The sequence below is a fragment of the Panthera pardus genome, unplaced genomic scaffold (genome assembly GCF_024362965.1).
Source record: "Panthera pardus isolate Hobbes unplaced genomic scaffold, ASM2436296v1 HiC_scaffold_8, whole genome shotgun sequence".
NCBI lineage: Eukaryota > Metazoa > Chordata > Mammalia > Carnivora > Felidae > Panthera > Panthera pardus.
In genome coordinates, this window is record NW_026527013.1 from 3,642,358 (window position 1) to 3,657,281 (window position 14,924).

The following is a 14,924-nucleotide window of genomic DNA, read 5'->3' on the forward strand; positions in this document are numbered from 1 at the left end:
TGCCCCCCACCCCCGCCCCGAGGCAGCCCGCCGCGCCGTCGCGGCTTCCACACCTGCCCCCGAAGAGAGGCGTGCAGTCTGGATTTTTTAAATTAAAAAACCGTGCCCACTTGGTATGCACCTCGCGGCTTCCGGACGCGTCCCCTCAGTGCCTCCCCCTCCGAGCCCCGTCGTCGTCCCGAAGACCCCCGTCTCTGTAGAGATAGATTGTGGAGTCGCTCCCCGCGGCGACCCCGTTGGGCCGTCCCATGTCGTCCCTTCCCCGTGGGAGCTGGGGCTCGGCTTCGTTCTGGAAGGGACCAGCCCCGGCCCGGCAGCGTGCGAGGGCCTGGGTGTGCGCGCGGTGGGCGCGATGACACCGGGCGCCGTGGGGTGCGTGTCCACCTGGGCGCGGTGGAAGGCTTTCCGCGAGATTGTTCTGCCCCCCTCTGGGGGTGCGGGAGGCCTGGACTGCGCTCTGGTGTGTCCCCGTCTGTTTGGTTGGGGGAGGAGGCTTTTGTTTTCCTAATTCGGGTGCACCTGGGGAACTGTTTCCCGAGTTAGGAAACTAGCGGGACGGTGGTTCTGTTCCACGGGGTCCAGTAATCCTGTAGCACGCGCGGGGTGTGTTCTTTTCCGTGTGTTTCTGCCGGTGGCATTTGTTCAGCAAGCTCCCTTGGGTCCCATTGGGTGCTGGCTCTGCCTTGGGGTCTGAGGATACCGGGATTGCATTTAAGGCTTGGGTGCCCTGCCCCACGGCTCTGCACAACCATTTACGTGGCTGTCTCCAGGCGGCAGAAAGCCCCTAAGACGGGCTCATTAGACGACTCTACGGGCTTTTATCGGTGCCATCCGAGAGCTAATGACTCCCCTAATTCTCAAATAATAGCTTCCTTCTGAGGCTTGGGGAGGGATTGTCAAGTCGCTGGTCAGCCTTTTCTTGCCACCTCTGGGAGAGCCGTGGATGGCCTCTCTCCTCCCTGCAGTTTGTTTTCTGGAACCCTGAAGGACGGAGTGGGAAAGTCGCGGAGTCAACTTGTGATCGTCTGAGTCGAGGCTTTCTGAAACTCGCTGGCCCTCTTTCCGTGTTTCTGATTGGATGCTTGGCCAACCCCGGTGTTCTTCCACTTGTGCTGGGGGACACCGTGCCGGTCGGACTGCCCTGCCCTGGGGGACGTCGCCGCTGGGGAGCAAAGGGGGGGGCGGGGGTGCGGTTGCACACAGGCGCCCAGGTGTTGTGGCGGATGCACGCGGCCGCTGTGTCCGTCCCCGCCGGTGAGCTGTGTGTCCATTCGCGTGAGCGTGTAGCCCTTGACCTGAAATAGATACACAGGGGTCTCGGTCGATTGATTTTCTGGCGTTTTCGAATCCTTTCCTCTTTGCGGGTGGGCTGCTGAGGAAATGTTAACTACTGGACTTGAAAGGTGTTGCTGATGGGTCACGAAGGACCCGCCCGGCCTTTGTTGTAGTTTCCCTGTCCCTGTGCCACCCTGCAGGAGTCCTCTGGGCTCTGGGGTGGACAGCGACCCCCCCCCCGCCCCCCACTATGCCCCTTTCCCCCACCCTGGCGACTCTGTACTTGGTCCTGCATTTCGTTTGGCCGCCTTCTCTGCTGGTTTCTCGCCCCTGCCCTCCAGTGCCCCGCCCCCTTCCCCTGGAGGGGCTCGGCCATCTGTTCCTGGGTTCTATCTGACACCTGTGACAGTGGGCACGTTTGAGCGCTGGAGCAGGTTATGGAGAATTCCTAACTTCAGGGGGCCTCGGTGTTAGCGGGGGAAGGGACATCCCTTCCCCATCCCTGGGTCCTGGTTCAGGGAACAGGCAGCACCAGGGGATGCGTGCTGACGGACCCGGGCGCTGGCTAACGGGCCTTTCTGGGTGGCTTTTTTCCCGGGATCTGGAAGCGTGTGCGGTTCAGAGCTGTGTGTGTGTGACCTCGGGCCAGTCGCTTGCTCAAGAACCAAGCTGGGGGGGGGGGGGGCGGGGGGTGGAGAACAAATGAACTCCTGGCAGAGGGCACGACTGGGAGGGCCCCGCAAACCCCCTCGGTCCCCACCATGCCTCACCCGCAGCCCGGGCCGGCCGGGGTTCCTGGTTCTGCCCCAGAGACTTGCCCCCGGGGCTGCTCTGTGGGGCCTCAGTGCCCCAGCTCCTTCCTGCCCCGCCCCCCGTGCCTCTGCTTCTGGCTGAGGGTGCTGGGCAGCGGAGGAGAGGGCCGAACCGGGACCCCGTTCTGACCTGCTGTTCTTGGCGGTGTCTCTGGATTCCTGTCCCCAGAGAGGCTTCCGAGTCTGAGGGACCTGGGTTCAAATCCCTCCTCTGGAGTAAGTCACTTTCCTTCCCTGGGCCTTGCATTTCTCATCTGTAAAATGGGTACAGCGAGAGCCCCCCGTAGGTCATTGTGGGGATCAGAGGGGATGAGAGGGACTGAGTGTCTCGTGTGGCACCAGGAGCTCTGAGCGGGACTGGGTTGACTGCTGCTGCAACCATCTGCTTCTTTCCGGGGCTCCCTCTGCCTGTCACCGTTGCGCTGGATTGTTCTCCATGGGACCGTCCTGGGCACCGTAGGGGGCTGAGCAGCATCCCTGGCCCCACCCACTTGATGTCAGGAGCCACCCCCAGTGTGACAACCACAGATGTCCCCTGGGGCACGCAGTCACCCTGAGAGCCTGTCACTTAGCCTTTAACCCTGATATTTGGTTATGACCCCGATCTGCCTCAAGTTCTGGTTTCCTTTGTCCCCCTCCTCCCCTCCGTTCTTGAATAGGGAGGGGCCCGTGTTTGTAGCCGGTGCCGGCCGGCCGTTCGCAGCCTGGCTGTCCGGGTCCTTCCTGACTGTCGCGCTGGCCTTCCCAGCCCGTAGCTTCCGCTCCAGGAGAGGCGCACACCCCCAGACTCCCCCAGGCCCCCCCACCGCCATGGTGCAGGGATCTTCAGGGCTGTTCCCGTCACGAGCCCCCCTGGGCACCCTGCCCAGGCTTTCACCTCTCCTGCTCCCCCCAGCCCCCCGCCATACCCCTTCCCGTCACTTTGCTTAACAGTTCTCTCTGAGTCGACTTGAAGGTGACTCACGTCCTTAATCTCGCCTCCTCCTGAACAGAAATGTCCCCAAAGTCGTGGGTCTGTTAATAAGCTGGTTGCAGATCTACAACGAAATGGATTTAACGACGACATTAACAAGAAAAGTTTGTGTCACGCCATTAGCAAGGGCGGGGTGGATTGAGGAATTGATTTTGTTGTTGGATGAATTGGATTTTGAGGGTCTCGTTGGTTAGAGAGGGTAGCCCTGGCATCTGGTCTGTCACTTTTCAGTCTTGTTCCCTCAGGGAGCTTTTGGAGACTGTAAAAACGGTCTTCCTCTCCTCAGAACCCTCTGGTGGCTTCCTGTTGTCCCTGGAAAAAATTTGAGACCCTTTCCCGTGGCCTCCCTTCTCTGTCCTCTGTGATCTGTCCTTTCTCCCCGCCCTCCTCCTCCCCCTCCCCCTCCCGTGCCTGCTCCCTCAGTCCTAACCAGCTTCCCTGCCTCAGGGCCTTTGCACTTGCTGTCCCTGCACTCTTCTAGCCAGCTGGCTCCTTGTCATTCAGGTCTCTGCTCAGAGGCCGTCCCTGACCACACTGCCTAAACTCACCCCTGCGACCACCCTCTCTCCCCACCCTGCCTTTTCATCTTTGCATTTAGCCCTGCTGTAAATACATATTAAGCTGTTTATGTGTTTATGGTCCATCTCATTCAGAGGACAGAAGCTCCTTTTGTGAAGGGTCAGAGAGTAGATAGTGTTGGCTTTACAGGCCAGTCTCTGTCCCCACTGCTCTGCCATCGTAGCACGAAAGTATGGAAATAAACGAGTGTGTCTGTTTTCCAATAAAACTTTATTCATGGTCACAGAATTGTGAATTTCACATACTTTTTGCATGTGATGAACTATTTTTCTTTTGATTTTGTTTTTCTCACCTAATCATTTAAAAATGTCAAAACCATTCTTCGCTCGGAGGCTGTGCAGAAACAGGTAGTGAGCGGGGCTTGAGCTCTGGGCTGTGGTTTGGGGACACCTGCACCAGGGTGTGAGGTCCACGCTATAGAAATGACATCTGTCTTGGCTGCCGCGTGTCTCCCTAGCACCTAGGGCAGCCTGGCACACGGTGGGTGTTCAGTGAACGCTCTTGTGTTGAATGAATGAATTTCTATCTTTTTTACATCGAAGCACTCTAGATTAAAAGAAGGGGGGGTACTGGTTTGTTTCAAGGGAAATTAACACTGCTGGAAATTCAGAAATACAGAAAATGTTATGATTTCATCCACCAAAACAACCCCAAAATGAAGGAAGAAAAAAAAGTAGCTGTGAACAGGGGCAAATACTTTGCTGTTTGTGATGCCTGACCTTCTCATGCTCCCCCCTTTTGTACTGTACCCCGGAAGATTGGGAAGAAATATTCTCAGAAGATTGGGAAGGAGTCCTCTCGGCCTAAGGAGTTTGTTTTGGTCTAGCAGAGGCTGAGGGTTTAAAAGGAAGACGCGTTTCCCAATCACTTTGTTTTGTAAGCATCTGACCCATTCTCTTTACCCACCAGCGCCTGCGTCGGAAGGGGCGGTGGAGTCCTGGGAGGTGGTTCTGTGTTTTTGTTTTTTGTTTTTTATTTATTTTAATTTTTATTTAAAAAATTTTTGATTGTTTTTGAGAAGGAGAGAGAGAGAGACAGAGACAGAGACAGAATCCGAAGCAGGATCCAGGCCCTGAGCTGTCAGCACAGAGCCTGACGCGGGGCTCGAACCCACGAACTGTGAGATCGTGACCTGAGCCGAAGTCGGAGGCTCAACCGACCGAGCCACCTAGGCGCCTTATGTTTTTGTTTTTTAAAGTTTTTATTTATTTTTGAGAGAGAGCCCAAGGCGGGGAGAGACAGAGACAGGGGGACAGAGGATCCAAAGCAGGCTCCGTGCTGGCAGCAGAGGGCCCGATGGGGGCTCGAACTCACGAACTGTGAGATCGTGACCTGAGACGACGTTGGCTGCGTAACCGACCGAGCCACCCAGTCACCAGCCACAGGGTCTCCACGGGGACTCGCTGAAGAGGTGGCTTTCACGGGTGTGGACGCTGAGCTTTGTGGGGCTAGTGGACAGCCAGGTGGCTGCCAGATGGCACGTGTCGGGTGCGGGACTGCGCCTGGCAGCATTTTTTCTGCCTTTCTCTTCGACCACGGCTGCTGGGTGTGCAGAGCGGCTGACGTGTGACTCCCGAGCCAAGGACGTCTTTGGTGTCTCAGATCTGGTAGCTTCCCAGGACCGTTCTGACTTGTCAAGAGAGCGTACCGTTAATTTACAGTCATGCCTTCTTTAGTTGATGGAAGTAAACAATCCGGAGAGGGTTACTCAGAGCTTCTTGGCTTTCCAAAGTTGCCTGTCTTTTTTTTCTCTTTCTTTCTTTTCCCTCTGCCTGTCCGTTTCTCCCTTCTTTCGTTCCGTCCCCTCTTTCCTTGCCCTGCGTCGGCGGTTCTGGTGAATGCGAGGGCGCTGGGGGAAAGTGAGGGCATTGCCGGACAGGGTGTGTGAAGCCGCCTTGGCCCCACGGCCGGCCGGCTGGCCGTGCCTTTTAGCAGCAGAGGAGCGCAAAGCTGTCCTGCGGCTCTGGGCTGTGACTCCAGGGGGTGGCGGCCTCGAGTGCTTTTGCTCGGTGGACAAAGAGCGAGTAGTCAGAAAGCAAGCCCCCCGGTGGGTCCCCAGGTACAGAGCAGAACAAGGACTAACGTAGCATTTGGCCCCGGTTGCCGGCCCGTGATCCCAGTTGCGTTTCTCAGATGGGCCTGTACGGCGAGTGGCGAAGAGGGGATCTCTGGGCGGGGCGGTCCAGACTCTCGCCCCAGATGGTGGCACCTTCCGGGCAGGTAGGGGCGGAGGTGGGCCTGCCTTTGTGGCTTCGTGGCCGCTCGCTCCGGGCTCCAGGGAGAGGACGTGGACAGAGACGACGCGTGTAAGACGAGCTGGCGGTGCGTCTGGAGATGTGCTTTGTGCGGAACAAGCCAGGGGCCGGATCCCCGAGGCCCCGTTTGACCGAGAGCCAGCCCGCAGCCACCGGCAGGCGCCGTGACGGTGTGACGACAGGGGTGGGCCCGGGATCCCCGGCCCCTAAGCGGGGTTGGAGATGGGCCGCACGCCCCGGCGTTTCTGCGCAGCCCGGACGGCGGCCCGGGAGCCGGCTGGCGTGGTCTCCACTTGGGCACCCGAATGAGCGCGACCCTGGCCAGGCGGCCTGACCGGAAGATTCTGTCGTTTTGCCGCTGGCCCCTTCGAATCAGATACCCGCTGTCCACCCCCCCCCCCCGCCCCTGTTTCTGTCAAAATCCCGTCTATCAGCGTCGGCCCTCGGCACAGTGGGCTTCCTATCTCAGGTCGGCGGGCTGCATGGATCTGATTATCTTGGTCACGAGTTGAGAGGATTGCTCGTGTCTCGCTTGCGTGTGAGTAAAGCCCCTGGAATTTAAACTCTTGATTCGCCGCGTTATTCCAAGTCCTCCTCCCCGAGGAAGAGTAGGGAGTCAGGAGAGGCTAGTTCAGCTGACCCCTTCTGGAAGAGAAGGCGTCCCCTTCTCGCTGCCTTCCTGGGCGGCCGCGTGTGGAAGCCACAGAGCGGTCTCGGCCGCTCCCGTCTGCCGTGTCCTGCTTGCACCAGAGGCAGGCCCCCCCCCCCCCCCCCGCCTCCGGCCCGGCAGTGTCGTTCATTGGGAAACTGGCCACTCCGCGCAGGGAGCGCCTCTCGCTGGGCCCCGCAGAAGGGAGCGTGGGTGCTTGGACAGACGGACGGACGGAGCTCGCCCGCCGCTGAGAGAGCTGCGGCCGCTGGGCGCTGTCGGGTCGAGGCCGACGGTCACAGGCAGAGTGGGCACGGTGGCCTCCGTGACGCGTCCCGCGGCCTCTGCAAATGCCCAAGCCGTGCGGTCTGCCGACCTCGAGGCGAAGGTACGAAACCGAGAGTCACAGAAGGCCTCTCACCCCTGGCTCCTGGCCTGCTGACCAGTGGCTCGCGTTCACGGTCCCGGCCAGGCCGCGGCTTTGCGCTGGAAACCCGGCCACGGGGGCCCTGGCTCCATCTGAGGGCGTCTGCCGGTGTCCGTTGAGTGTGACAGTATCGTCAACCCCGCTTGGGCCCGGCCGGGTGTTCGTGGCAGCCGGATGAGCAGCGTCTCCTGCCCACAGGGGTCGTGGCGCGCGGCGGAAGGCAGAGGGGCCGGGGGGCTGGGGGGCCGGGGCTGCCAAGATAACATGCAAACCGGGCCGGTGGAAGCACGGGGCAGGGGCAACGTCTGCTGGCTTGGGTGGTGGCCAGGGTGGTGACAGAAGAGTCACCACGTGAGCTGAGCCTTGTCCTCGTGGGTGACGGCGAGCCGGCAGGCAAGGAACGGGGTGGGGGGGGGGCGCTGGGGGCCGTGGCCTGGCGGGCCTGTAGGGAGAAGAGCACGGGGGAGGCAGGGAAGCCTGAGTCTCTCGGGTGTGTTTGCCCGAAGTTCCGAGGGGCTAAGAGAAAGGGGGGGCGGTCAGCCCTGCCCTCACGGATCTTAGAGTCTAAGACCAGAGCCGTTCAGGTCACCAGGGAGGGCCAGGGGACAGCTCCCCAGCAACTGGCTCTGGTGTGATGCCCAGACCCTGAATTTGTAGAGCAGCCCCTCGTAAAGTACTCCTGCCCCGTGGTGCTTTTTAAAAATATCTACAACATACGTGATAAATACGTATATACGTATTTCAGGTAGACTCCGTGCCCAGTGTGGGGCTCAAACTCACGACCCCAAGACCAAGAGTTGCGTGTTTTACCAACCGAGCCAGCCAGGTGCCCCTTAAATATATTTTTGTGGAGATAGTCACATGCCGTAACATTCTCCCTTTTCAGCGGACAGTTCGTTGGCTTTAGAGCATTTATAGAGCCGCGCGGCCATCACAACCAGCAAATTCCAGAACGTTATTATCATCTCTAAAGGAAACACGGTGCCTATTAAATAGTCACTCCCCCCTGCCTCCCAGCGCCCCTGGGCAGCCACAAACCCCCATCCTGTCTGTGGATGTGTCCGTTCTGAGCGTTTTACATAAATGGAATCATACAAAATGTGACCTTTTGTGTCTGGTTCTCTCACTGAGCATCTGTGTGGGGACACTTGGCCTGTGGGTCTGGGGATAGGTTTGGAGGATGAGAGAGTTCTAGAACATCAGGCGTGCTGACCCAGCTCACCCGGAGGAGGTGCTCAGGCCGCCCTTTGTGTGCACGGTTCCAGACTCCTGTCCTCCGTGATGAGTCTTCACCTGTCTGCCCTCTTCCTCCAGCCCAAGCCGGCCCAGGGGGTCCCCTGCGGGACCTCTGTGTGCAGAGCAGGGCCTCCCTGCGTCTGCCGCACAGAGCCGTGTGGCCCTGGCCCCCACCACCCTGGCTTGTCCATATCCTGTGTTCTGTGGGATCACCTCCTGGTCGGTAGGACTGGGACCTCCCTGCCTGGAACCCTCCATGGCCTGAGTCAGGAACGGGTGTCCTGGTTCCTGCTGACGCGGTTGGCCGTGCGTCGTCCAGGGCCTGAGTGGGCCTCCTGGAGAGCTTCCTTTATTTTTTAAATTTTTTTTTTTTTCAACGTTTTTTATTTATTTTTGGGACAGAGAGAGACAGAGCATGAACGGGGGAGGGGCAGAGAGAGAGGGAGACACAGAATCGGAAACAGGCTCCAGGCTCCGAGCCATCAGCCCAGAGCCTGACGCGGGGCTCGAACTCACGGACCGCGAGATCGTGACCTGGCTGAAGTCGGACGCTTAACCGACTGCGCCATCCAGGTGCCCCGTTTCTTTTTTTTTTATTTTTTTTATTTTTTTATTTTTTAAAGGTTTATTTACTTATTTTTGAGATAGACAGAGCACAGGCTGGGGAGGGGCAGAGAGAGAGGGAGACACAGAATCCGAAGCAGGCTCTAGGCCCCGAGCTGTCAGCACAGAGCCCGACGCAGGGCTCGAACCCACGGACCGTGAGATCATGACCTGGGCCGAAGTCGGGCGCTCAACCGACTGAGCCACCCAGGCGCCCCCGGCCAGTGGCTTTTAAAAGTGAGCTGCCTCCTTGGGCCGCTTCCCTTTCCCGGACTGCCTGGCCCCAGCCCTGCTGGGGGTGGGAGTTGTCTCCTAGATGGCAGTCGCTGGGTTTGGAGCGTCCCCGCAGCCCTCACAGAGCCCCGTGAAGCCCACTGGCTATGGAGTTGCAAGCGGGCCACGGCTCCTGCCCGGGTGTCCCCTACCCCGCGAGGTTAAAGAGGTAAGCGGATGCCCCCTTGCCCCCGAGGGGTAGTGGCACCCCCATACCGGGTGAGTCAGAGATGCATCTGGGCAGATCAGGGAGGGCTGAGGGCCACGAGGGGTGTGCCGACAGCCCCGCCTCCCCCCGCGTGCTCGGCCGGCGTCTTCCCTGTGGGCACAGGACACGTGCCCGTGTGTGGGTGACTTTCCGTCCCTCTGGCAGAGGATACGGATGAGCCGGGGTGTCCCGAGTGCAGCGCTCGTGGGAAGACGCCCCACGGGTCCACGCGTGGAACGCTAACCGAATGCCTGGTGACACAGTTGGTCCCCTGCCTCGTGCCGTATACAGAAACTAACTCGGAAGGGACCGGTGACCTAAATGTGGGAGCTGAGGCTACGACACCCTTAGCAGGAAACAGGGACGCAGATGCCTTTCCTAAGGGAGTGCCGGCAGGTAAAGACAAAAGCAAGCCCCTTGTGTAACTGGAGTTTTTCTCGTAGCCACAGAAGGTAAAAAAAGCAGATGAAATTCATTTGATTAATGTATTTCTGCTGAACCTGACGTCCCCCGGATGTTAACGTTTCAGCCTGTAATCGCTATCAAAACAGTCACCGAGTTGTCTTACGCTCCTTTGGTTTTTGTTTTGTTGGTACTGAGTCTCCAACATGCTTTGTGTATTTCACACTCCATGCTGTCCCCCCCCCCCCCCGCGCCCCAGGCCGGTCCTTGGGGAGGGACCCCAGGCCCTGGATGGGCTGAGCCGGCCGTGGGGGTGCCTGGCGCTTAGCGGAGACTGGCCCCTTCCATCCGCCTCCCGTTCTTGACCCCCTTCCTGGGCCATCAGAATTTCTGGAGCTATCCGCCTCTAGCTGGAGACACGAGACAGATCCAACACAAACCAGCTCTGGCCACCGAGGGGCGAGAGGGGAGGGCGTTGACCCACTGCGGGCGGGGTGCGGCCAAGGGAGAGCCCTTGGGGGAGAGTCCAGGGGAGGTCCTGAGCCTTTCACGGAGGTAGGATTCAAGCCAGCATTTGGAGGAGGAGGAGGTCAGGACAGCCTGCCTCGGGGAGGGCAGGGGCTGACCCCCGGAGGGCCCTGTATTGGGGTGCCGTGGGGAAGTGGAAAAAGCTGAAGTCCCCGCCTGCGGTGCTGCCCCTCCCTCTGGGGTGTTGGGCTCCAGGGCCGGGGTCCCGATCCCACCCGTGCACCTTGCAATACGTTTCATCTTTGACGGGAGCGTCGAACCTCGAACCTCGTACCAGCTGTGAAGGCTGCTGAGTCCTGGAGGCTACGCCCGGGGCTGTGCGTTTGCGGCATGGATGCTGGCCATGCTGGGGGGCTGTGAACTTAGAGCTCGAGACGTTTCCGGGAAGGAGTTGCAGGAACTTGGAATGCTTCTTTGGCCGTGGGAAAACCCGGGAGAGAGACGCGTGTACGAGTATGGCTTGGAAATAGCCTTCCCCAGCTGCAGCCGGTCTTAAATGGCCCGAGGTCTCGAGGCAGGATGGCCGAGGGGGACGGACGGCTGGAGGCTTGTTCCCCGTGCCCCTGAGCTCCTACCTCTGGTTTCCGTCTCTGCCCTTATCTCCAAAACGGGGATGACAGGGAAAGTCTCCGCTTCCAGGGAGCTGAGAGGCGCGCAGCCAATACGTGAAAATCCATTAGGGAAATAGTTCCCACCCCAGGGGCCGCTGTGCTCCCAGGGGATGCTGGGTGGCACCTGGTGACTTCCGTGGTCATCGTGAGTGGGGGTGCTCTTGACATCCGGGATGCTGCTCAGTGTCCCACAGTGCCGAGGACGGCCCCAAACGTCCCGATTTCAGGCACACCTGGTCCAGGGTGAGAATTCAGCGGATCACAGTGACAGTTTTTGTCTGGGCTTCTGCTGCTGTCTTTCCTTGCCGTGAATCAAGGTGTTGGAACAGAAGTTTCTTTTTTTAAAAGTGTGTTTATTTTTGAGACAGAGACAGAGTGGGAGCAGGAGTGGGGAGGGCCAGAGAGACAGGGAGACACAGAATCGGAAGCGGGCTCCCGGCTCCGAGCTGTCAGCACAGAGCCCGACGCGGGGCTCGAACTCGTGAATCGCGAGATCGTGACCTGAGCCGAAGTCGGACGCTTAACCGACTGAGTCCCCCAGACGCCCCTGTTACAGGGGTTTCTAAAGCCACTTTCCATTGCAGAATAGCCCGTGGTTTTTACACCTCTGTTCTGTATTTGTGCTGGGAAAGAAGTTAAGAAACAATCGAGGTTATTCGAAGGCACCTTGAAAACCGGTTTGCTTTTCCTCCCTCTGGAGCTTCTTTATTTGAATGGGGCAGGTGGGAGGGTTTGGCCAGGGCTTTACGGACCAGGAAGCATGGGCGCTGTTCCCCGGGGAGGCTGGACCCGAGTCAGCCAGGCCAGAACTCGCAGTCCCGTGGCCTGTTCCACATGCCTCATTGGGTTTTCTCCTCTGGTGAACCTGGGGTTTTGTGAACTTGCCGCCTGGAGAACCGGTGTCCTGGGCCGGCTGGTGCCGCTCGGGCCTGCGGGCGGGTTCGGGGTGAGCCTGTGGCTTTTGCAGACCAGCTCTGAGCGTGAAAAGCCCTGCGTGAGGTATTGTGCCCCTCGGCCGCCCTGGCTCAGGCGTCCTTGGTGCGGCCACTGTGACACCCGCTTCCGGGAGCTGCCGCCTCGGGGTTCCAGCACCTGCTCCTTGAGGTCCCAGCTCTCTGCGTGTTAATTAACTTGGCCTTCAGCCAGAAGGAGGTCTGGAGACTTTGGGGTCAGCCAAGTCACGATGGCTGCTTCCCTCACGAGCCTCCTGGACGGGTCTCCGTCACCAGCGTAACTTACCCTCACGATGTAAAAATCGGCAGTGCCGATGAGACGAAACCAAACCAGGAAAGGCCTTCTGCGTTCCTGTGAGCATCTCACGTGTGTTCGGTCAGTGTGGACTTGGCGAGGGTCCGTCTGTGTGCTCCTGGGGTCCAGCGGTCGGTTTGGGGGCGATGGGACGTGCTCCTTGCCCTGAGGGCCGATGCGGTAGCTGGGGAGGCAAGGATCCCTGGCTGGGGACTGGCCACGTGGCCCTGTGACCGGCAGGCCGGGGTCCTGTCACACAGCCTGATTGCCCGGGAGGCCTGGAGCTCAGCGTGGTCGGGATGGGGCGAGGGCCTGGCTCCCCGGCGCCGGGGAGACGGGAGGTCGGAGTGGGCGCTCCAGAGGACGGGGCTGCCCCAGGCCCCTGGGCTGCTCGGGTGAACCGGGCCTGATAGAGCCCCGCGCTCCCCCTCGCCGGCGAGAGCGCCAGTGGGGCCTGCCGGGGGTTCTCTGGAAACTGCCAGAACCCTCCGCTCTTTGCCTCCGTGTGTCTGCGTTTGGGATTTCCACCCCGGATGCGGAACAGCCCCGAGACATCAAAGGCTCCCCGGCTCTGACTGGTGCCTTAAATGCTGGCCTTGCGCCCTGAGGTGCACACACTCCGTTGCTTGGCCCTCCGGTGAGGGCCTTGCTGGCCTGGACAGGGGTGGGGGTGGGGGGCCGGGCAGGGCTCCCGGAGCTGCCTCCACGTACAGGGGCTCGGGAAGACCTCTCTGGGGGATTTTTGGGGGGATCAGCAGCTCGTCCTCACGACTTGGTTTGAGTGTGGACCCCAGCTCCCAAATCTGCTCTGCCACTGACCTGGGGCGAACAGCACGGCCTCTCTGGGCCTCGGCAGCCTCGCAGGCTCCCCTCACGAGGGGACGGCAAGCCGCAAACGGGGCGATGTCCGTTAATAAGCGCTTGGGGGCGCCTGGGGGGCTCAGTGGGTTAAGCGTCCAGCTCTTGGTTTCGGCTCAGGGCATGATCTCGCAGTCGTGGGTTTGAATCCCACATCGGGCTCTGCGCTGATGGCACAGGGCCTGCTTGGGATTCTCTCTCTGCCCTCTCTGTCTCTCCCCCCAGCTAGTGTTCTCTCTCTCAAAAATAATCATTCAAAAAAAAAAAAAAAAATGCTTGGCACAGGGCCTCTTATCCCTGGCCGCCAAGTGGGAACTTCGGGGTTTACGACCGGCAGACTCGACCAGCCCCCACTTTGTGGAAGAAAACAGTCTCACCGCAGCCCTGCTGGCCTGGGAGCCTATCATTAGACATCTCCAAGCTTAAGGTGCCAGGCGAGGTGCTAAGGAGCCCCTGGGTGCTGAAGTGAGGGAGCCCTGTGACCGGGAAAACAAGGGGTGGACAGGAATCCTCTCCCAGGAGATGACACTTGGGCAGAGATCTGAATGACGAGGAGGCACCAACCACGAGGACACCTGGAACAGGAAGTTCCAAGCGGAAGAACAAATAGTACGTGCAAAGGCCCTGAGGCGGAGATGAGCTTGGCACGTTTGAGGCTCGGGAGGCATCCCGTGTAGCCGGAACGTGATGAGCTGGCGGGAGACCAGTAAGGCTGGGGTTCGCAGAGGCCAGAGCGAGTGGCTCTGTCGCTTAGGCTGCGGTGAGCCGGACCCCGTTCCAGGCAGGGAGAAGCCTGGGGAGGTGATGATGAAATAAGAGATTTATGTGCTTGCAGAGACCCCTTTGGTGGTGGGAGTACAAACTGGGGGCTGTCTTCGGCTGTCATCCAGGCCGGTCATGACGGCGGCTCAGAAGAAGGTGGTCTGGGCTGGGGGCCAGCAGGACTGGACTTGGGGGATTGTATGTGTGGGAAGGACGAGCCAGCGCTGACTCCCAGGTTGGAATGGCTGGTTTCAAACCCGGGCCCCACCACTCCTCCCAGCTCTGTGACCTGGGGCAAGTTGCTCAACCTCTCTGAGCCCCCTCTTCCTTACTGGCGATGGACGATGCTAGGTCGACAACCGGAGAGCGTTGTCGTGATGGGAGAAGTTGGAACGTGGGCGACTGGCACGGTTCTCCGCGAGGGGGCCTGTCTCTGGATGCTGGGCCCAGTGTGGAAGGTACCGGGGGATGCTCGTTCTTGCTTCTCCCAGGACGGCCGGGCAAGGTGGGGCCATGTGAACTCACCCTGTTGGTTGTGTCAGCCAGTCTTCCTTTCGTTTACTCTTCTCCTTGTTTTTGTTTGTTTGTTTGTTTGTGTATTTATTTGGGGGGCGGGGGGGGGGGGACGGGCAGAGAGACAGGGAGAGAGAATCCCAAGCAGGCTCCGTGCTGTCTGTGCAGAGCCCAGCACGGGGCTCGGGCTCACAAACCGTGAGGTCCTGACCTGAGCCCACACCGTCGCTTAACCCGCCGAGCCACCCAGGCGCCCCAGTTGTTCTCCCTTTTAAACGTTCTTGTTTAAGAGTCGGGACCTTGGTGTCGGAGCCGATCGTTTTCACCGGGAAGCGAGGACTTCGAAATCTGGTCTCCTGAGGATCTGCCGGAATCCCTGATCTCAGCCGTTCAGCTTTCCGCTCTGGAATGAGGCCTTGGGGTGGGTCGGTCCCCGCGGGACTTCGCGGCAGCTGAAGGAGAAATTCCGTATGGGAAGCAAGCTCCTGGCGCCGGGCAGGGCTCAGTTTTAGAGACTGTGCTTTTAGGCAAATCTGAGATGCTGTCTGGAATGCTGTCATCATTCCAGGTGGCACTCACACCGCCCCCTGTCTCGTTAGGGTCTGTGATGGGAAGACACCGGGGCAGCCCTGGTCGCCTCTCTGGCCGTTGTCGCGGGCTGCGTAGGAGACCAGAGGGCCTGCGGTCTTGATGGGAACGTTTGAAGGGGGCT

General features: G+C 59.7%; 1 protein-coding gene across 8 annotated transcripts in view; it reads left to right on the forward strand.

Moving 5' to 3' along the window:
* Window positions 1-14,924, forward strand: part of KDM4B (lysine demethylase 4B) — a 131,065-nt gene that overhangs the window by 714 nt on the left and 115,427 nt on the right. The window lies entirely within an intron of this gene.